General features: G+C 43.2%; 1 protein-coding gene across 1 annotated transcript in view; it reads right to left on the bottom strand.

Moving 5' to 3' along the window:
* ATF2 (activating transcription factor 2) overlaps positions 1-23,084 on the bottom strand; it is a 1,079,253-nt gene that overhangs the window by 961,535 nt on the left and 94,634 nt on the right. Inside the window, exon 2 of the mRNA XM_069616143.1 lies at positions 19,456-19,563. The gene's annotated coding sequence lies outside the window, so the exon portion shown is untranslated. The remainder of the gene's footprint in view (positions 1-19,455; positions 19,564-23,084) is intronic.

Genomic DNA, 23,084 nt, shown 5'->3' with positions numbered 1-23,084 from the left:
TTAAACAGGCACTAGGTTTCGATTCGTTCCACCAATGCTAATTTGTCATTGTGTTCAATCGACACTGAGTGTCACGTATTTTGTTTTTATTCATTATTTTATATTTCTTCTTGTATATGGGAGTAATTGTAATGTAACGCCATTATTGTACAAAGTACTCTATTCCCAGTGTCAATTGGAAAGTGAAATGTGGGCACAGCTTCCTAAAATTGACAAACATGAAATGCGCCTTTAAGCTTAGACTGTTGATAGAAAGAAATAAAGTCCGTTGTTTCTGATAAAAATAATTCTTTGTTTATTTTTATTTTTTGCTTTGATAAAGGTTAGGCCCTTTTTGGGTGACACGTGTTTCGGCGACTGCACCTTTCTCAAATCCAGGCTGTTCATATTGATACAAATGATAAAATGAAAACAAAAAAGAAGAAATAAAGTACAAATGTGACTAACAGCTCTGTTATTTCACACATAATAAAAGATGTGACTTCCTTGCGTTTTAACCCCACACCATGAATCTCCAGAAACCATGCTTATGAGAAAACATGACACCTTGTGCAGTTCAGGGAAAGAATATTATGTGCGTGTGTCAGTGCTGCGGAGCCAAGGAAGGGGGTGGGGGGTGGAAATAGAGTTCTTTTATCATTGCTTTAAAGTTGACCTATATGCCATTTAACAATATTCTATCTGTGTCTTACTCTTAGTAAAGTAACAGAAAGGTTATCACCTTGTTACCTAACATTCATTGCACTGTACAGTCACATTTCTTACCCTTTTTCAATGGGGTTGCAAAATGTGGGCACAGCTTCCTAAAATTGACAAACATGAAATGCGCCTTTTAGCTTAGACTGTTGATAGAAAGAAAAAAAGGTTGCATTGTGTGTCACCAATATTACAAATATTGATTATAAGCACTGTACATCAGTCTCCAGAAGCAGGCCTCAGTGTACCTCACTGCAGCAGTAAAGACTGTCACAGCTGCAACAGACATCAGGGGCGCCTCAAACTACTATTTGAAAACCTTGGTTCTCAAGATGTTTTGGATTACAACTTCCACCAACTCTCAACAGCGCACCATGTCATTTGGGAGTTGCCTATATAGTGCAGGCTTGTTCTTGGCCTCGGGGCACTTGTTTTTCTTTTCCTACTAGAGATTTAAGACGGGTTCCGAAAGCCATGGGCATACTGGCATGTACTGCACGCAACACACACATCCCTGGCAAACAGTTTCCATGGAAAGGCTTAAGATACGCAGAAACCATCTGCTCTTGGATGATCTCCTCCTCCTCCAGAGCATCAGCTTCTTTGCACTTCTGCTAAAACAAACGTGATGGAGTGCTGAGGCCAACAGCTCTTGGCCCTAACTGTCACCAAGGGTACTTGGCGCTTTTTCACAACAATGAAAACCCTATGAAGTGTTAATTAATGCCAACAAACAGAATCCCTGATGTAGCACGGTGGCACTTGGAACAGAAAAATCGAAGACATTTGCATCTTAAAACCTCTGCTGACATGGTAATTGTCCTTCTAGTAATTACAACAGAGGGAGAGATTGACAATTACACCATTACTACCATTTCAATCCTGAAAAAGTGTTTTGACAAGATCCAACCCGATTCAATAGCACATATTTCTACATGGAAGCCGATAGGTTCTACAACAAGAAGCGAGTCAATCCATAGATAAAGCTAAAGTTGTGCTCTCCTTCTACCCATACACACACACACGATTGAATTATGAGGCCTACAGCTTTCGGCCCATCGGGGTTGTCAGGGTACTATGTCACAGCAATGCCTGCAAATCAGAAGATGAAAGAGAACATGACTAAAAAGACAAAGAAATCCAAGCACCTATAGAGAAGAACAAGGTCTTGCACCATCCGGTAAGTTGCTGCACTCCACTGTATTATACAGTTTGCCTCTTTACTGTCTGTCATCGTGAACTGCTCCATTTTCCATTTGTATTGGCATTGGAAGGATTTGACACCATTATGAGGTTCTCATTCTTTTTATATTGGCATTGAAAGGGATTAATACTGTATGGAATTACAGTATTGCGTTTCTTCCCATTTGCGAGGGACTGTGAAATTAATTAGCTGTATGGCACCAATACCTGTGTTGCGCCCATCACTGCTGGACTTAGTCTTGGGGAGCCACTCCTGCTGGACGACATCAAACAGTGGGCAAAAGGTCAGCGCTCAGATGAACCACCTATGGGTTCAGGTAATATTATCCCCACTAATAATATTGCCATATATATGGTCGTGGGCTAAGGCCATTAGTGATATTATTAGTGGGTATAATATATGGGGTTAATGGGACCAGGGGCATCCCGCGCTTCATTTAAATAATTATAGGGGTTTCGGGGGTGTCCCCCGCAGGTTCCATGGCTGAATATTGCAGCAAAAATATGGCACTATTCTTGTATGGTGATATTTTTGCGAGGATATTAAAGGAATGGTTCGCCCAAAATTTTTTATTTCAAAAATAGATAGCCAATATTTAAAAAAAAAGCGATTGCCATTTTTTTTTTCGAAGTCCGTATGTAAACTTTTGAGCAATTCAAGCTCAAAGATAGCACATGGGGCATCCATTTCGTGAAATGGATGCCCGCCACTGTGTTCGCTTTGGCTTTTGCGGCACTAATGAAGGAAAAGCCAGCTAGCTGTAGTAAACAAAAGCTACCACTGGGTGGCTTTTCCTTCATTGGTGCTGTACGCGGAGGACAGGGACCGGAGACTACAGGCAGAAATGCCAATCGTTTTTTTTTTTTTAAATATTGGCTATCTATTTTTGAAATAAAAAAATGTGGGCAAACCATTCCTTTAACACATGGAACCATGGTGTGGTGGTGCAAAGAGTGAACAAGGAGCCATCATACAACACCATTGTGTGGGAGAAGAATCAGGGGTTAGATCCTGCCTACAATCTTAATGAGGAGGCTGATGTTATTGCATAAAATCATTCAGATTTGTGCGTTTATTGTATTTTGGTTTTAAATAAACCTTTCACAAATTAATATAAATACCACCAGGTAATATAATTGTGTCACAGTAAATTCATCTATGAACACAATCGATATCTAATTACATGCGCTCATTATCTCAGCAACTGATATCAACGAAACATGCATGCCACCTAACATTTGTTACTATAAGTTATCAGCACATACTGTATAAACATCATGGACAAAGCAACCAAAGTGCAACATTCAAGTTGTTAAATTGCAATGCATTCAAAGTAAAAAGGTTTAAAGTTTCTATTGAAACCCAATCTTTGAAGATTCTCGGTAAATGGAGATTTTTGTCAATACCATTAAGTGTATCAAGTATCTCATTTGCCTGTAAATAATTGAATCATAATAGCATAATTAAGTAGCGGATATGGCCGTTCAGAAAACATTCAAGACAAGGCTGAATCTATGCACACATTTGTGAAAGTGTGTTTTTGTGTTCGGGGATGGCTCCAACCCCATAACAGTTGGTGGGCTGACATTTTGGCCCAAGGGTGGCATACCAATCTGGTGTATACTGGCGATCGTGAAATTTGACCAACCCCACCCTTTCGCCCTGCACAGGGCGGGGTCCGGCCCTGCCCTATCAGTATAGGCTGTTCGGGAGATTGACGATTTTACAAATGTTGGCCCCAGCCCCACAACATTTGGTGGGCTGACATTTTGGCACAAGGTCGGCATACCAGTCTGGGGTGTACTGGCGATAGTGAAATTTGACCAATCCCACCCATTTGCCCTACACAGGGGTGGAGCGGGGTCCAGCCATGTGCTATCAGTAAAGGCGATTTCGGGAGATTGCTGATTTTGCAATTTTTCAAAAATAGGAAGTTATGACAAAATAAAACATACACAAAGCTATAGCAGACCCCCACGTGCATGTCAGCTACAGACCCGTGCAACGCCGGGTGGTACTGCTAGTAACACAAGTAGGAAAAACGTTCCTTTATTCAGCCATACAAGCTATATTTGCCAAATATTTTGTGATGAGTCATGAGTAAGAGTCTGACACATTGGCATATTTTGATTGCTATAAACAATTATTCAAGAAAAGGGGTTGGAGGAAAGCATACTTTTCCCTGTAGCTATGATGGGTTTCCCTGCCTCAACCGTGTCCAAGTCAGGATGTCCAGAAGTAAATGTCCTCTGTCCTGTGTCTAATACCTAAGCTGACCCTCAAAAGTTCAACTTAAAGTTCCAAAATGGCTCAAAAAGGAAACAAACAACCAATGTTCGACAAGGATATGAAAGGGGCTTTTTCACAGTATCAATATTTTAACAGTACTTCAGTTCGATCTTCTGCTTTCCCAATGTTGCCACAAAATTACATAAATGCCTTTTCCTCTTGTTCACAAGTTTCTCAAGGCCAAGAGATTCCTTCTCCCTGCTTGACTGAACGGTTCAATTATGTACGGTTTTAGTTTTCCAAAACAACATACCTGGTGTACTCTCCTGCAAGGTTTTATTCAAGCAACTTTGATGATACTTCTTAAAAACAGCATACCTGGTAAACTGTCCTGCCAGGTAATACTGAAGTTCTCTTATATTACATTGCACAGTCTTCTCTTCTCTTCACCTGCCTAGTATACTCTCTTGCCAGGGCCTCTCATATGCGTAATTCTTTCAATTAGGGTGCAAGTCCCTGACTTGCCTTCAATATATCTGGTATATTCTCCTGCCAGGACTTTTAACAATTCAGCATAACGTTTTCACATGCGTAAGGTGGCTTTGCCTTCCCCTGAATTACAATTCCAAGTGTTTCCATAGACTTCAATGGGCCGTTGACCATTCTACACTTATGTGGCTTTCCCAGTTTCATAAGGGTGCCAGACCCGTCTCCTGCGTTTGTCTTGTAGCTGTGCTCCTTGTTTGAGTGTGTGCTTAGACTTCAATGGTACATTGATCCATCTGTACTGTTGGGTGCTTTCCCCAGTTTCTTATGGGTCCCAGACTCCTCTTACAAATGTGTAACGTCACTTGGCTAGTCCTGGTTCACTATCCTGCCCGGGCTCTCGCTCAGTCTCTTTGGGGTATTCTTTCATCCCCTCTGGACCAGACTCTGGGGTCCCCTGGTGCCTTCCCTCCAGGTACCTTTGCACTTGGTCTGCGAGGGTTCTGATCCTCAGCAATACCGGTATGCTTCTGCTGCTTCCCCAGGGCTCTCATGGTCTTCTCTTGGCAGCTCCCCAGCTGATCCCTTCCAGTGAGGCCTGTTTCTCTTAGTCCCTTGCACACTACTGGCACTCAAGGATTCCCCTCCCGCTCTTTTGGAAGCACACTGGTCTTCTTGATTCTCCCATCGAGGGAGACTCGAGCTTCCCTCAGTTCCACACAGGTCGCTTAAGAACAAGGGTACCCCCTCTCTCTGGGTAGTGGTGTACAGTGGTCCACAGCCCCTTCTATTCCAGCACAGAATTCCGGCTCCCTGCTTCTCCAGGCAAGGCTTGACAACTTCCTGAGTCTGTCTTCGCTTTTATACTGGCCCTGGCCAATGGGACTTGGGGAAAGACTAGACTGTTGAAAGTGGTTCTCCTAAATAACCCTCATGTCTCCACATTTCTCTCTTGTCACAGTGCTGATGTTATAACTCTTGTGAGCCATTGGGTATCATCTTCACACAGTACTGGGAAATGGATCTTTACTTGGGTAACTCCTAATCTTCCTTGTCCCAGTACTTTCTAGGGAAATGTTAGGGTGAGTACAAATAAGGGGAGGGGTTGTTCTTAGGGTCGCTTGACTGACAAGGATACCATGTTCTAGCTAGCGAGTCAACTGCACTCCCATGAGGGTCGTCTCCCTTCATGTGCTCCTCCCTCAGATAGCCAGTGAAACGATTGATGACATTGCTAGATTTGTCACAGGTTGCATTGACTGCATACCTAGTGTGATGGGATTATGACAGTATTACAACATATGTAGTGTGGATCTGTGATTGTGTTTTATTTGGGAGAAATTAATATTAAAACTAGCGTTGCATTAGTATGGTTGTGGGTAGGTGAGATGAAGGTTTGATTTTTCATTAATGGTAAAATAAAAGGCAAGACAGCCGCTGCACGGTGAAGTCGTTTTTGCACGCGCTCCATCAGCAATTATTTAATTGTTGGTTCACAGATTGAGAGGAGGTGGGGCGCGGCCGTCGTGCATTCATCGTGGCGCTTGGTGTGCCCTCAGCTCATGGGACTGGGCTTGTCGCCCTGTAACTTTGCGACTTGGGCTGAACCTGGCGGAGGGTGTGGCCACCCGTCTGGAAGGCTGCGGCGGGCAGCCCTAGGCCAGATCGCCGGATGGCAGATGGTGGGCGCTCTTCACGGACCCCATTAATTGAAGATGGACCTGAGGCAGTGGGGTACTGCTCACGGAAGAGGAAGAAAGCTTGATAAGCTTGGGAGCGGCTCTGTTGTAACTCCTCGCCTAGTGCACCGTGGCTAGTGGGGTGAGCATGGGGCCTAACATGTAGTGAGTGGGGGACACTGTGCACTCTGCATTACTTTCATGGACAGAAATTGGCATTGGGCACACAGGGAGCTGGGGGTCAACATGCAAACCTATCTTGGCCTAATGGAGGCTAAGATCAACGGCTGACCTGGTTTAATGGGCACCATGGTGGAATTGCCCATGAAGCTGAGAAACAACTTGCAAACTTTGCTCCTCGCGGTTGGGTGTAATAGAATATTGGGGGCATAGCAGCGGTGCTCTTGACACGCAACTACTTTAACCCTATACCCAGAAGCCATTACTTTTTGTTTTGGAGTAGCATCTACAGTGAGCAGGCTCCCCCCTGAGATTGTCGAGAGGAGGGGGAAGAACAGTCATATATAGGTATATGGAGTAACAGGTTGTAGGGAACATCTTCTGTTGCATTTAGGCAGAGACATTGGACTAGGTGCCGATCCTTTAGGACTAATTTGTAATCTGCTAACCAGGTGCATTGCTGTGACTTGTGAAGTATATCAGAACTAAGGCTCCAAGCACATGCTTGGTGGTAGGCGGAAGCAGACGCCGGCCGGCTACATACAGCTCTGCTCTAAACAGCCTAGTCCATTGAAGAACTTCTTGACAAGGCATTCGGAACTACACTGCCAGCTGGATTGTCTGCGCCTCAGCTCCCATCAGTCCCTTCCACGGAAGATTCAGACATGGCTGCATCTAAAGAAGACTTCAGTAAAAGCTTTCAGGACTTCCAAGACACATTTTCTGCATCTCTTCAGGTACAGTTTACATCGTTCACTTTGGAAAATTAGGTACTCACTTGACGACTTCAGCAACAAGATTTCTTCTCTAGGGGAGCACGTAGGCACTATTGAGTGGGCAATTCAAGCACTAGCGGAAGACCGCAAACTATCGGATATTGCTCTAGAAGAACTGTCAAATATCACGCACAATTTAGAAATTCGATAAGACCTTATTGCAGGTGAAGAGCCAACAACCATTACATTAGATCGGGTGCACTGGACGGGACCGAAAAGAACAGAATCGGGGGCACGTCAACGTGATGTTCTGCAGCATGCGCACAGTATTCGTAAAGTAACAAATAGTGAGGGAGGCAAGAAACGCGTCACAGATCACGTACAATGGGGTGGAGATTCAACTGTATCAGGACCTTTCACTGATAACTCTACAAAGGCGCTGAGAAATGCTGGAGGTGGTGAAAACTCTTCAGGCACGTGGAATTAAGAATAGATGGACCTTCCCATTTGGTTTGCTTTTTTCATTGGACGGAAAGCAGCATAGAATTACATCCAGAGAGGAGGGTATAGCGCTGCTTCAAATAGAGGAAGAGGTAGCCACAGGAACAACGGAAGGAGCCGAGGACACAATGGGACACTGTACCAAGCGTAGTGCATCTGGTAAAAGGTCCTCAACCGATCGGCAGAGAAGAAAACCCAAAGGTGTGCAAAAGGAGGACTGGAGGATGCGCCTCAGGGGACCTAACCCTAAATCCTCAAAATAAGGCGCTGCAAAGTGACTTTCTGGGGAAATGTTAAAGAAACGGCAAAAGGTACAGTTAAGATAGCAGAGATGGAGCATGACATTTTGAAATCTATCTGCTTGAGTAGCAGATGAGGGTGTTAGGACATCCCGCCCCTTTGCCCTAGGAAAGAAGGCGATTCACGGCCGGTGGTCTTTACCCCAGGTAACAGTAGGTTCTGTGGTGGGACTGGGGGGGGTGAGGGGGTGGGTTGCGGTTTGTTGGGGTCAGGAGGATGAAATGTTTGTTGGGGAGGAATGCGGTTGGGGGAAAGGGGATCAAAAAGAGTGCACTTAATTCAGGCTTCTATCTTTTAACATCTGGGGGTTAAATACCCTGCTTAAGTGACATAAACCTGTGGGCTCATTGAGGCGCCACCAACCGGATTTGGTGATGCTCCAAGAAACCCATATTCGGGGTGCGGACAGATGTAGAATGCGTCTACCCCAGTACCCAGTTATCTTACAATGCGGTGGGGAAGGTAGCAGGGGTGCCTATAGCAATCAGGAATGTTTTTTTTTTTTAAACACACCCTGGGGCAATTAGAATCCTTCAGGGAGGGGGAATCGTTGCTTTTAAGTGTTTTTAACATGCACGGGAACCAGCTCGGGACCGCAGTACACAGACATGATATGCCCAGGCACCCCTAGATCCCCCCCGTCACTCTACAACAAAAATGTGCAAATCTGTCCTTAGTGGATGTTTGGTTATCTCTTAAGGAAACTGACTATTTATTTGCATGTTCACCGTTCATTTTTTCCAAATACACTATGCCTGGATTTCTACCCTGCTGTTAGGATATATTACACAGATTACTACCCATATGATAGCACTATCAGATCACGCGCCTAGAATGCTGGATTTAAAAAAGGTCACCAAACCAATTGTGATCAGACTCTTTGGGCGTGGAGATTTCCATCGGACATATTGCAAGAGCAAGTAATTGGGGAGAAAATAGCTGCGCAAACAAGGGAGTGTTTTTTAATCTAAACTGGGTAGGGGAGACCGCGTTCAACGTACTATGGGATGCCTTTAAGGCCACTCTGAGGGAGGTCTTAATAGCGGAAGAAGCAATTAGACGAAAGCAGAAAATGGCACTCGAAATAGAACTGGACGAGGAACTTCGACAGGTAATTAGAAACATGGAAACGAATACTGGTACGACTACACAGAAAACCTTTAGGGCCGCAAACTAAGAAAGCAAAGAAATCCCTGCTTTTTCTTAAACAGAAATATTATATTAAAGTGAACAAGAGAGACCGTCTTTTGGCCAACCAACTCCGCCAGAAAGCAGACTCCTGGACTATACAGCAGATTCAGTTTGCCTCAGGGGAAGCGATGACTGAAACCCCCCACATTCTTTCAAAATTTAATTTGTTTTACACAGAGTTGTATCAGTCGGAATTCCAGAGCAGCACACTCAGCAGGAATATTTGGACTGTCACCATCCCACAATTGACACAATTGGAAAGTGAGCAGCTTGAACTTGACATTACTCAAGACGAGGTGCTTTGTGTGATTTGCGCCCTTCAACTAAACAAATCCCGAGGTCCGGACGGTTATCCAGCGCTCTTTTATAAAACATATGGCATCTTATTGGGTCCAAAATTGCCTGTCCTACTACGGAGGAGGCGAAAATTGTAATATTTCCCAAACCAGGCAAAGATCCGACAAACTGTGGGTCATATCGCCCTATTGCACTGATGAATGTGCACGGTAAGATTTACACAAACATTTTGGCAAATAGGATAAAAAATCTACTTCCCACGTTAATCTACTCAGATCAAACAGGTTTTATTAAGCGCCGTCAGACACACAACAATATTCATAGAACGTGTCACATATTACAAAAGGTGGGGAAAAACAAGATCCTGGCTATCCTTGTCTCTATAGACGCGGAAAAATCCTTTGACAGAGTAGAATGGTTGCTTCTCTTTCCCACCTTGGTAAAGATGGAGTTTCTCCCTAAATTCATAGATAAAATTCGGGCTAACTATACACATCCTTTTGCGAGACTACCAAGAAATGGTCACTTGTCCCTTCCTATCCCTTTACAACGAGGGACTAAACAGGGGTGTCCCTTATCATTGTTACTGTATGCAATTCATTTAGAGCCATTATTTGCCAAGGTTAGACAGACTGATGATATAAGGGAAATCTACTTCAGGGGTATCCCTCTCAAAATCATGGCATATGCAGATGATATGCTTTTGCTGGCCTCAGATCCCCTAACTACATTACAAGCAGCGACTCGAGAATGTGTGAACTTCGGGAAAGTCGCAGGCCTGAAAATAAATGAAACAAAGTCGGCGGTTTTGAATCTATCTTTCTCTTCTGACGAGGTGCAGGAATTGAGGTTGTACACAATTTGGTGGGCGCAGGGCAGGATTAATCTGCTCGGGGTGTCAATAACTCCTCGGATCGAGGGTTTATATGAAGCCAATTATCCCCCTTTGTTGAAAGAAATTAAGTCACAATTATTAAGGTGGGGTCACCTTACAATCTCGTGGCTGGGAAGAATGAATATGGTAAAAATGGATACACTTCCCAAAGTGTTATATATGTTCCAGGCCTTACCTATCAGGGGTCCCATATCATTTTTCCAGAAGCTGCACAGAACAATCTCTGCATTTATTTGGATTAATAAAAACCCAAGGTTAGCTTTTAGTACGCTAATGGCTCCTACAGTGAATGGGGTGGCTGGGTATCCCACATTTTCTTTTTTAAATACTACCAGGCAGCTCAAATCAGGGTTCTTAAAGATTGGAGTGCTCGCGACACGGGAAAAATGTCGGTACAGATGGAGTGCAGTGGGGCGCTTGGGGATAAATTGTGGTTGCCTAAACAAGACTGGCCCCCTAATATGCATGCAAGAGTGATTATGAGTTTGGTAGAGGATTTCTGGGATACAGCAGTTAAGAAGTGCCAACTGACGACGTTTCCAGCCAACCTTTACACCATATTCTTTCATCATCAATTCACCCCAGGTCTTGAGCCCAATGGATTTCACGGAATGGAAACATTCGGGTTTTGAAAGGCTTAGAGATATGTTTCAGGGGAATGACCCTAAATAATTTGTATAATGTAAACAGGATAGCGGTATTTGAGAAACGAGTTGATTCCAATACTTCCAAGTTAGGCATTGGATCTTAGCCCACCATTTCCCAAAGCGGCGGGGAGAGAACTTACGCCTTTGAAAAATATGTGACATCTAACCTAGCGAATTAAGCCCTCATCTCTAACATAGACAAATTGTTTGTGGACACACCCTGAGATGCTCAATGAGCTATAAAGCACGTTGGCATTTGACATTAGGGGACGAAGTGCCGGAAGACGATTGGGAAGTACTATGGAAAGCTATACATAGACTTACAAGGTCAATCCAATTAAGGGAATTTTTGTATAAGTTAATTGTGCAATGGCACCATACTCCAGCTCGCCTAAAGAGAATGAAAACCTCAATTTCAGACAAGTGTTGGAGGGAGTGTGGCAGAGTGGGTGATTGGAAACATATATGGCGGAGTTGTCCGGGGTTGGAGAATTACAGGTAAGAGGTTAACAATGGTACAAATGTTTAGTTTGCAAGAATCTAAATCCTTGAGATCCTGTGTTTTGGTAGTATTGTAAGAACATGTTTTCAACAAGGCTCAAAACCAGTGTTGAAGGTGTTTGTTATACTACAGCTGGCAGCCTTTCTGGTGATTGCCCAAAGGCAGAAGAAGAAAGAACCACCTCACATTAATTAATGGTTTTTGAAGATTTTGAATTTTGTGGCCTTGGAATGGATTAGGTAATATATACAGGGGGGGTTCTATGTGATTTCATCGACTGACTTTTCATCGCGGGGTTTTTTGCTGCAGATTTTTTTTGAAAAAAAACATCGATTTTTTAGAGAAGGGAAGAGTCAGGAGAGGAGAGTCATGAGAGGAGAGGAATGAGAGGAGAGAGAGGAGAGGCATGAGAGGAGAGGAGAGCCATGAGAGGAGAGGGGAGAGAGGAGAGGAGAGGCATGAGAGGAGAGGAGAGAGAGAGAAAGGAGAGGAGAGGAGAGGAGAGGGAGAAAGGAGAGCAGAGGAGAGAGAGAGAGAGAAAGGAGAGGAGAGAAAGAGAAAGGAGAGGAGAGAGAGAGGAGAGCAAGAGAGAGAGAGAGAATATGAATCCAGAATTAGGGGTGAAGAGTGCATGAAGTAAAAGTACAGGCAACATAGTGGTGTTCAAATGGGGGTTTGCTGCCTGATAGAAGTCTTTAAAATCATTGCCAGTCGATACATGGGAACGGGGAAGAGTGGACTGTAGTTCTTACAAGGAAGGGGCAAAAGAGCATGGTTGGAGTTTATTTGATTGTGGGAAGAGGCAGGCATAAGTCAGAGAGAAGGTGGAACTGAGATATTAAAGTGGATGAGAGAGCAGTTTGGGGGGTGTCTATAGAAAGGATGGCTAAAAAGAGGAATAATTATAGAAAAGTTCAAGCAAGTTGCCTTAATTGAATGTATAACGATGTGATAAAGAGTCAAGTTCAAGTTGGCGTGCATGCAAGGTTTTTGGCAGGTTAAAGGCGCAGGAGAGCAGAGTACGTAGTGAAAGAGTTAACTAAGAGATTGAGTTTTTGAAAAATGAGTTAAGAGGGCATCTGAGCTTAGAGAGTAGAAGAATATGGAGAGTGGGAAGAGATGTGTACTAAAAGGCTTCTAGGAAAGTGGGAGAAAAATCAGATGAGGAAGGTTGGGCTCTGGGTGGCATTAGTGATCAATAGGGCAATTCTCCCACTTCTTATTGGGCTGGCGTGAATATAAGAAGAAGGCAGAAACAGTGAGTAGCAGTGTCACAAGAGGTAATCCAGGTTTCATAAATACACATGAGTGCAATTTTGGGGCTGTGGGAATCACATCAATCAGAACAAATAGAGGGCCAAATGCAGCGTTTGAAATTTCAAGGAGCTATTTAGCCCCTGCTTCTACCCTAGGAGAGCCTGGATAACTTAAAGCCAACAGTTACGAGGAGCTACTTTTAGCGCCCAAAGCCAACTGGTGGATTACAAACCTGGATATGTGAAATCTATTTTCGTTAAAAAACATTTTTTATTTGTGTACATTTAGTCGACATTTTGACTTTTAATACACACTTTCATCATCTTTTACACATTTTAGCACTGCATTTCCGCCACATCTACTGTGACCCTGCATTCATTTTCTTGTTAAATAACACATTTAAAACTGGGTGATTAAAAATCTATTCACAATTTAATCATTATCTCGCTTATTAGCATGCCTGGCTGTTATTTTTTCCTACATATCAAAACATCACTAAGTCTCTTGTTTCCATTTTACTCAATTAAGTCCAGCTCTTTTAGGATTTTGACTACCTCAATCGTCAACGGGTGTCTCATGTCCGGCAATTTACCATTCCCAAAATGATTCTGTGTTTTGTCACTCCATGTGATCGACAAAGCAGCCCAAATCGAGCTGCTCTTACTGCTCTTGTTCCCGTGCAGGATGTCAAAATGGGCTTCAGAGTTTGCACTATAGTACTCCCGCAAAGATCACATTCTGGGACTTGGTGGACTTGATCTCTCACCGCCAGGAATTTCTTCCTTTTAGACAGTTTAGGTGAGCTCTGAGAAAGGGCCTTTTTATAACAGGATCAGGGGACCATGTAAGATATTTGGGGAGGAAGTGTTGTGGCTTGTCCAACTGCGACAAAGATTTAAAGGTTCTGTAAGATCTCATCTTCGCTATAGTCTTAATCCAATATGTGCGAGCCAGTGCTAGTTTGAAGTCAATTGGATTGTCTTCTAGATCCACTAATGTACAGTCACATGCATCCACTAACGACATCATATACTTTTGAAGTCTATTTAGGAAGTAATTTCCTTTATTTTTTTGTTCTCCTTGTATGTCTGTATATAAGGAGTTTGCTGGTGGCCTAATTATGTTCTTGTACAGACAAATGATGTTCCAATCGAGCACCATTTGCAGAGAGGGCAAGCCTAGTTTGTATCTCAGGCTTGGGTTGGGTAGCTTGTTGGAAGATGGAGTACATTTTCCCATAGCTTTCCTTTGAAGCGATCCCAATTGATAAGCTGTGCTGTCCGAATGGTTTCGTATCCATAGATAAGTGCTGGGACTACCTTCGCTCTATAGAAGGTGAGCAAGGGCGTTATTGAAAATTTGCAGTAGACTGCATACAATTTTCTCATTTGAGCTCCCAGTGAAATTATTTTTAAACCTAGATCTTGTTCACATGCAGTTTTTGATTGTATGGCCTGCACTTTAATTCCCAGATAGATAAGTTCTTTCTTCCACTCAATTGATTGGTTTTGTAGGAGCCAGGTGTTTTTTTGAACACCCTTGTTTTTAAAGGTTAGTATTTGCAACTTTTCTGGGTTCACTATTAAGTTATTTTCATGTGCATACCACTCAAAATGCACATAATAGTCGTTGTGGACCACATGGAGTAAAGTCTAATAGGAGCACATCATCGGCATATGCTATCCACTGTATAGGATTTCCAATTTTTGGGTTTGCTAAGTGCATGGGGCGCTAGTGCTGTGTATAGGTCGGCAAGGTACAAGTTAAACAGGCATGCTGCGATGATACATCCCTGTCGCACTCCAATCATTGTTGGGATCTTACCAGTTAGGTCCCCTTCAGCATTTAGGCATATTTGCATCAATGTTTCCGTGAAAAGAGATTGCATTATTGCTAAGAGGCCTTTTGGGATTCCCCATGCATCCATTTTTTCCTATAAGCGGTTTCTGTTCGTATCAAAGGCCCGAGAGAGGTCTAGCCATGCTCCATACAGTGGTTGCCCTTTCTTTTTATAGGATTGCTGTGAGATGACAGACAATATTAATCCATTTAGAGACGTGGATAGCCCTTTGCAAAAACCTGTTTGGAATTTACTGTTCTGGTTAATCCACTCTTCGAGATTTTGCAGAACTACTGCAGCAAATATCTTTCCATCTACATCTAATAATGCAATTGGCCGATGATTTGCAGGTATTTCTCTGTCGCCTTTTTTGTGTATAGGTATTATAACTGCTCTTTTCCAGAATGATGGGAGAGATTCTTTGCCTGTGGCCTCTGCAAATAATGAACTCAGTATTTTGGTCCAGAGATCGATGTCTGACTTTAGAATTGCATTGGTCAGTCCATTGGGGCCCGTAGCTCTAGAGGATGAGGATTTCCTTATTAGTTCCTTGATTAGCTCGTCATCAAAATTCAAGTGCCAACTTGCTGGAGCTTTGATACTGGCGCTGTTTTGACCTCACCTTGATACATCTCCTTGAAATAGGCTGTCCATATTGCTTCCAGAATCACATTGCTTTGTAGTTCATATTGCTGTCTGTTCATGCTATTAATTATTTGCCAGAAGTTACCCGAGTTTTTTGAAAGGAGGATATTTAACATTATTTCACCGTCTTTCTGTATTCTCAAATTATTGTGAGTTCTTGACCAATTCCTGTACGTGTTCGTAAGAGCTTTTTTGCCCTGTAGGTGGTAACTTCAGAGATTTCAGTGTGGAAATTGCTATCCTTAGGTTTCTATTTTTGTTCTGGGACTCCTCATCAAATTCATGTAAGTGAATATTTGCTTTCAGTGAACGGAGAGCTCTTGGATGTTTAATCTCCCATAGACCATTTGTAAACTCTTCAGGAGAGCACATACTCCAGGCTGTCTCTTCTGTTGCCTTAGACATAATTGTGCATAGTTTGTGCTTTAAGACTTTGCCACTTTGTATTTTCTTATACAGATTTAGTGTCATTCACTACCACGCTCTCTGTGTATTTGTTGGCAGAGTATTGTTGATCGTGTTTTATCACGGCTGAGAGTTTTTTATGGCCGCTCGTGCCTTCATTTAAGAGGTCTAATGAGACACAATGATCATAAAGGTGTCGTGATACAATGAGATAGTCGATAATCGATGCACCGTTTCCTCTTTCCCAAGTTGCTTGTGGTGGAATGTCTCCTTTTATATTTCCGTTCACAATTCTCAGGTCCCAATCATTTAGAAATTGTGTCTGCGTATTTCCATTGTGAGTGATGTCTTAGTTTTTTCCCTGTTGATTTTCCCTGTTAGTATTCATTGAGAATTCAAGTCTCCAAATATCAAAATGTCGATCATCTTACATTTCATGTTGATCTTGGACAGTAGGTCAGAGAGTGCTTGTAGGAGATTTTCCAAGCTCATGCTCCCAGGGTTCCAATACACGTTGAGAAGTATTGTTGTGGTGTTTTTTAATTTATTTTGGCTGCATGTAGTCCTGTGCATTCAGTGTGGATCTGTTCCAACGCCTCACGTACGGGAATTCTGACGGCTATGATTAGGCCACCTGCTGGTCAACCTTTGGCTTTTGTCGTAGCTAGTCACTCGATAGTTGCAAAGCCATCCAGTTTATTTTCCCAAGTAATCACGTTTCTTGGAAATAGAGGTCATAGTTCGTAAAAATGTCCTCTTTCGTGGATTTGTTCAGGAAGGATGTCGATCCTCTTGTGTTTCACCCCAATATCCGTAACTGGGTGACTACTAGAGAGAATTCGGGTTGTCCCGTAATTTTTCGTATACCAAACTGATTATTTCTGGCACTAGCTGCCACATTGCAGATTTTGGATTCAGCAGGTTGACTTCCTTGCGTTGGTGGTTCTGTTTGTTTTCTCCCCCATGCGAATGTAGTTCACCTACTGTACTACGTTTGCATGTCTCCATCGTTTTTTGGAGTAGAGCGTCCTGCCCAACTATTGGGCTCAGTGAAATTTCAATCCCCAGCCTTTTAAACTGGGTTGCCTGTGCCAATAAAGCCACTGCTCCAATTTGTGATTTTAGGCCTACTTTCACATGGAAGCGACCTTACTGTGAAAACAAAACACATTTTATGTTGTTTGAAGAGAATCGGTATAGATCTGATATTTTATTGGTGATAGCTATTATCCCGGATCTATTTAGTACTCTAGAGTTTGCCCCACTTTGTATTTGCTGGAGCCACACATGTGGAATTGCAAACAGAGCAGAGGCGGCTATGGCGTTTTGCATCAACTTTTGTTCTTGAGCACAGACCTCTGGGACACTGTTTAATGGTGTTGGCAACGTAATCTCCTTGGTGGCTTGTTCATTCTTGCTTCGAGGAAGAATTCTTTGCTTTCCCGATTATGATTTGGTTCACATTTGATTGATCAATCTGATTGATTATTGGTTCTTTAGCTGGTATAATAATGCTGTGTCCCATTGTATTGGGAGTCAAAGTGGGCATTACGTCCGTAGTAATTGTGCAACTGCCTTCTTTTTTCTGCGTATGTTAAATATGGGAGCAATCATTGTGTATTTTGCTGGTGGAAACATCTCAGATCTTGTGGAGGTCTTTTTGGGTGTTATTTTCAGATTTACCTGCTTAGCACACACTCCTGCTACAGATGAAGATTGAAGTACATCATCTGAGCATTTTCCTTCTATGACTTTTGAGTCAAATTTCTTTTTTACTTTTGTTTTTTTTGTGGTTTACCTCTGGTATTGGCAGGGTTAATGAACTAAGTCTTTGCAGAAAGTTTTGTCTTTCATCCCTTTTTTGTTTTTTTATTTTGGCTCGTTTTGTTGTGCTCGTGAGGTCTTTTCCTTTGTACCTCCTTTCTGCCCATTTTTTATGGTGTTGTCTCTTTTACTATTAGACATTAAGTCTGGGGATACTAAACTCTCTTGCCCGACACTTTGTTCAACTGAGATCACTTTATCTTCTTCCTTCTCTAGTAGGGTCTCAACATTACTGGTGAGTCTCATGGATTACTCAAGCAAAGACTCTGATAGAGGTGTGTCATCCATTTCATCTTGGCACAGGTCGACCGACTGCGATTGTTCCTTCAATATATACTGGTCATTGTCCTGCTTCTTAGCTTGTCCCTGGGTATGTTGTTCCCCTTCTGCTGTGTTGTCACATCTAGCAGACACTTGTTGACTGTTGTAGCTTGTGTATTTTTTGATCATGCCTGACAGCTAGAGTTTTTAAATCGCGCTGATTTCATGCAGCATAGAGCTGTTAATTGCTGACTTTATCCCTACTACTTCTGATTCACAATTGCTCATGCATTTATTGAGCTCAAGAAGTGTGCCCGACTGGGATTGTGCTTCTGCTCTTAGAAGTTCAAAGACATTCACGAGCGAGGTGAGCACACATTTAGGGCTGTCAGCGTGAAATATGTGTTTGCGCTGGTTTGAATCTCAGAGCCTTGCTTCTCTTGATGTATATGTTTTGCTGAGGTTTCCTCCGACACCTGTGGGAGATTCACAGGGCCCTCCTTCTCGGTCATCACATCGATCTCTTCCGGGCCTGAGCAGGCGTCTGTTTTCGCTTCCATTAGTATCCAGAGATCCAGGTATTTTAATAGATCGCTTGCGACTTGATCTGCAATTATTTCGTAGGTATCCTGTAATTCTACGTAATCAGCATCACCCAAACTCCTTTTATTTGTGAAACATTTGTTAATTTTTCATTTCATATTTTTTGCTGTGACTGTATAATAAAGGCCTTTCACCCAGTGTGATCTCGATAGATTGAACTGCGCTCTCCACTCTATGAACGCATGCTGGTCCTGGGGTATATTTTGATTTACTTTGTTGGTTTCAAAATTTGGAGTGATAGGCAATTACTTAATGACTTATTTGAACTCCTCTGGGCCCACCTAGCGGTCTGCTTCAGGCACGTGTAAGTCGTCCATTATTGCTCTGCTTCGGAGATTGTATATGTAAGAGGGGCTTCATGCTTTTTTTATATGTGACATTAACTTTGAATGTTTGAAAATGTAAATGAAGAAGAATAAGGACACATTCAAATATAAATCGAGCACATATTATGGGCAAAAAGTCGAAATGTGCAACGCATGTGGAGGTTGGGACTAGCTCCTGGTTCCTCAGTGGTAGCTCCTGTGTATTGGGTGATGCTCGATACCCAGGAGCTGGTTTTAGCTCCTGCACTTCAAATCTGAATTTAGAAACCTGTAATTGCCTACTGATTTGCTGTTCCAAGCTAAAAGTAAGGGAAGAATTAAAGGGGTGCTAAGAGGGTGGAGAGGGGATAGAGGAGGTTAATATTTTGGAAATTATGTGTAGGATGCCGCTTGTGGGATGGGATGCAATGCTGGAGGAGAGTTGGGGGAGGGATATGGGAAGATACAGCAAGCGACCGCATGCAAACGGTAGAAAGAGGGATTTAAATAAGAGCAAACGGATGTCAGATCCATGGGCCCTGTTTGGGCTCAAGAGGGCCAAACAGAGTAAGCCCTTCTGTCTTTCACTCCAACCGCCCGGCATTGGAGGAAGCCAGACATCCAGGTGGTGAGAGTGTGAAGGAAGAAGGGAAGAGGCTGGTGGGAAGGAGGTGGGGTGGGATAACCCACACAGATGGAGATGTTGGACTCTGTACAGCCTCACTGGCCAGAGTACGGCTTATCTTGAGCAGAAGCAAAGGGGACAATGTCAGTGCTGGTCACGACACCCACCTTTAACTCTGTAGTACAGACCCGAGCTCCTCGTGCTGGACACTCTCTGTTTTTTCAAAAGGACTTGCGGTAGGCCTTCACCTGGGAGAGGGGTACATGCTTCAGGTTCTAGAATCAAAAAGAGATACATTCATGAATTCTGAAGTTCTCCACTGACAGACATCTCCCCATCTCGAGGAGGAACAACAAAAACAGAAGGCAGGTTATCTCCCATACAATTGGCACATTCTCTCATTCAATTCAAAGAGTTAAGCAACAGCTCTGCTGCCATCACAACTTCCAAAAAAGTAGTGAATTGAATAAAAAAAGCACTGGCAAAGGAAACAGTTGCGCCTTTTGTGAAAGGATAGACATTTAGCAGACACAGCCATTATGCTACTACCTAGCCATATGATGGCAACATCTTGCAAATGGTGCAAGTACTTGGGCATATAATGGCAGTGCCCGGCAAATGCTTTCCAATGCTGATAAAAAGAAGCATAGGCAATGTCAACAGTTTGGGCTTTTGTGTAGGCATGGGAAAGGCACTTGCTAGGCACAGCTGTAGTGGTAATAACTACCCATTGTTTGTAGCAGGTATAAAAAATGGTGCAAGTACCTGGGTATCTAATATCAGTGTCTGGCAAAATCTTAAAACGTATGCACAAGCCAAAGATGTTGGCTTTTCCAATGCTTGTTTTAAACAGGACTTCAGTTCTTCAGAGTGCTTATGGATCGAGTGGCTGAAGACAGGTATAGGAAGGCATAGTAAGGCATTTTTATTACACCAGTAGCGTGTTTACTACTCCAATTAAGTCATTAAAGGAATAGTGCGCTCAAAAAAAATATTATTGTCCCGAGGGTTCGGGCATGTGTTTTTAAAGCATACGTTGATCGATCGTACAAACGTTTCCTATGCATGTTACCGTAAGTTTTCCTTTTTTTCACACATGCGAAATCAGGCAGCAGGGCGCAGCCATCTTGTGCTAATCTTATCCGTTGCTGCATCGCCCTAAGGTGAACTGCCCTGTTGGCACTAAATCATATCCCCCGCCCCTGAGGCGGACATCACCAAACCTAGTGATATTCTCTGCCTATCTCCATGACGTTACTGGGCAGCGTAGCCAAACGTGCCCAGTTATCACCTACGTGTCACCTACGTGTTAACGCAAGTTGACGCAGAACCCGGAATATCAACACACATCATCTCACAACACAGCGCGTCCCGATTTTGAATATAAAACTATACTTTTAAAGGAAATAGCAAAACTCTACAATTTGTAAAGTAATTTTATTTCACAATAAACGCTCCGAGAACATCCAGCGATTGCCATATTCAAGCAAATGGATAATTTTTTTCTTTGTTCTCGATCCACAAATGTTTATCGTAAGTCACACGGTTTTCCTATTGAGTATAAGAATCGCATTGGACGCACCGTGACTTGCAAGGCTTCTGCATCAGCTTGGCGCTAGGCCACCGTAAACGATGTGAGGTTGCTCCTTATCGCTGGTACCGCTTAAGGGCATATCGGCCTGTGGCGATCATCCCAAAACAGCGTCATGGTGATCCAGCCATTTAAGTGCATCTGCAGCTACCTGTTAAAGAAGCCATCAATTGGTATCTGGAATCGATGACAATCACAGAAAGGCAGGATGTATCTGTTCGGAAAACATAACAGAAATATTTCTCAGTACCCGTTCTTTATTTTAATTTATCATTTTACCCATTAATTCTGCACCGTGTGAAAACTAATGATGAACACACAGGTGAAACAATGGGAACACAGAGAAAACAATGTGGAAAGTAGTCTACAATTTGCTTGAGAGGTTAAGCTCGCAATGGAATGCAGAAGCTGACACTACAATTCGATGAACACATAGAAGGCATTTTAACTAAATATTAGAGTAGAATTTGGCATTTGTGGAACCTGGGGTCACCCAGATGTCGACTACATGCATTTCGATGCTTGACTGCCCATGTGCCCGGGACAAAGACAAGTACACACACACACAGGTTGTTTTTGCGTGTCGTTGCAATATGCCACAAAGAACAACCCATTACAATGTAAGCCAGCAATAATGGTCGACTAATGAAACCTTGACTCGTTAGTCTATTTAGTCTATAAAATCGTCTACAGTAAAACTTACATAACATTTGGCATTTCCATTCTCTCAGCGTAACGCAGAGACTCCGTTCAGATCAACAAATTTTCATAAAATGAAATTACATGAACCTTATCATATTTGACGGTATTACACCCCTCCCTTCATTCATTCCTTTCGGAATCCTCCCTTTATTCCAAGGTCGAAAAACAATTGAACCTTATACTGTGTATAATGCATGGGTTTGCTCAGCTCGCAAGCAAAATTCAAAGGAGCTCACCTTCACTCTGAATGGGAGTGAATAGCCCTTCAGACCATAGTGGCATTAGAAATATTTTTTGAAAAACAAATTAATTGTTTGCTGTCATCCACCAATGGCATGCAAAATTTCTAGTAATTTACTTTTTTTAATGAAAACAGTTACAGTTAGTTTACTTCCAAAAGCCTTATTTATAATGTTCCTCTGGATAACTTCGCACTCTGCCATAGACTCCCACAGCCAGCCCACACCACCTGTCAGTTCAGCCCGTCTCTTGTTCACAGGGCAAATCCCGTAATGTTTTTCTCGCAAGGAGCGAGTCGCGAGCCCTGACAAAATGTGCTCCTACGAGAATGTCAGAGCAAGCCCTGCTGCAAACCCCTCCTGCCAGGCCGCAGTCCCCTGAACCCATGACCCAAGTTCTCTTTGAATGCATCTGGTTTCCAGACCCTAACCCCGCACCACCTCAACCTCACCCCCCGCCCCCATATACCTATTCTGGATTGGTCCTATATTCTGGTAACGCTGACACCTAACCCCACTGCGTTTGAAATCTTAGACTCTGAGGGCTGCAAATCAAAGATCGGCCCCTGTGATACGACACCTGATAGTGAAGGTTCTCACTTCCCACACTGATCTACATACTTATCCTAGACATGCATTAAATAATGATCATCACTATACCTTTTAAGTATATGTTAGAGGCCTATAAATTGCACACGTGTGTTTGCACTATCCCACTTTGGGTCACTAGCGAGGTGAAGGGTGTGCAAGGTCTTGCCCCTGAGGTAGCCTGCAGGGTTCGGGATTGATAGCCGACAGGTCTGGCACATCAAAGCGAGAAGGGGGTGGAGTGACACATGTTCGTTTAGGACAGAATATACTGTGACTGGGGTCTTGTTTTATTAGGAGGCACTCTGGGGTGGTCAGCAAGGAAGGGTCACACTTCTGGGACATAAAAAGAATAGCTTTGGAAGGGCACAAGGTTGAACAACCAGTAATTTTCCAGTAGCGGGGGTGAGAGGTGTAGGAGCAGATTTGTTGAGATGGATGAACTACAAGTCATTGTTTGGCCCGGTCACACACAGGACAGTGATCTCAGAGGAAGAACGAAATTAATACATTCTTTGCTCGCAACATCTTGTCTCAGCGCATCTGTGAGAAAGGGACTTGGGAGGCACAGGCGCAGGAGGAAAAATGTGGGGCCTGTCAGTGCTCGCTGTGCGCAGTGCTGCTGAGGGGAGGGGAGACTTCGCAATGCCAGAATGCGGCCTGGTCCAAGGTTGGA

This window comes from Ambystoma mexicanum, chromosome 9 (assembly GCF_040938575.1).
Source record: "Ambystoma mexicanum isolate Mex_15411 chromosome 9, UKY_AmexF1_1, whole genome shotgun sequence".
Lineage (NCBI taxonomy): Eukaryota > Metazoa > Chordata > Amphibia > Caudata > Ambystomatidae > Ambystoma > Ambystoma mexicanum.
This window is presented reverse-complemented; position numbering and strand designations above follow the sequence as displayed.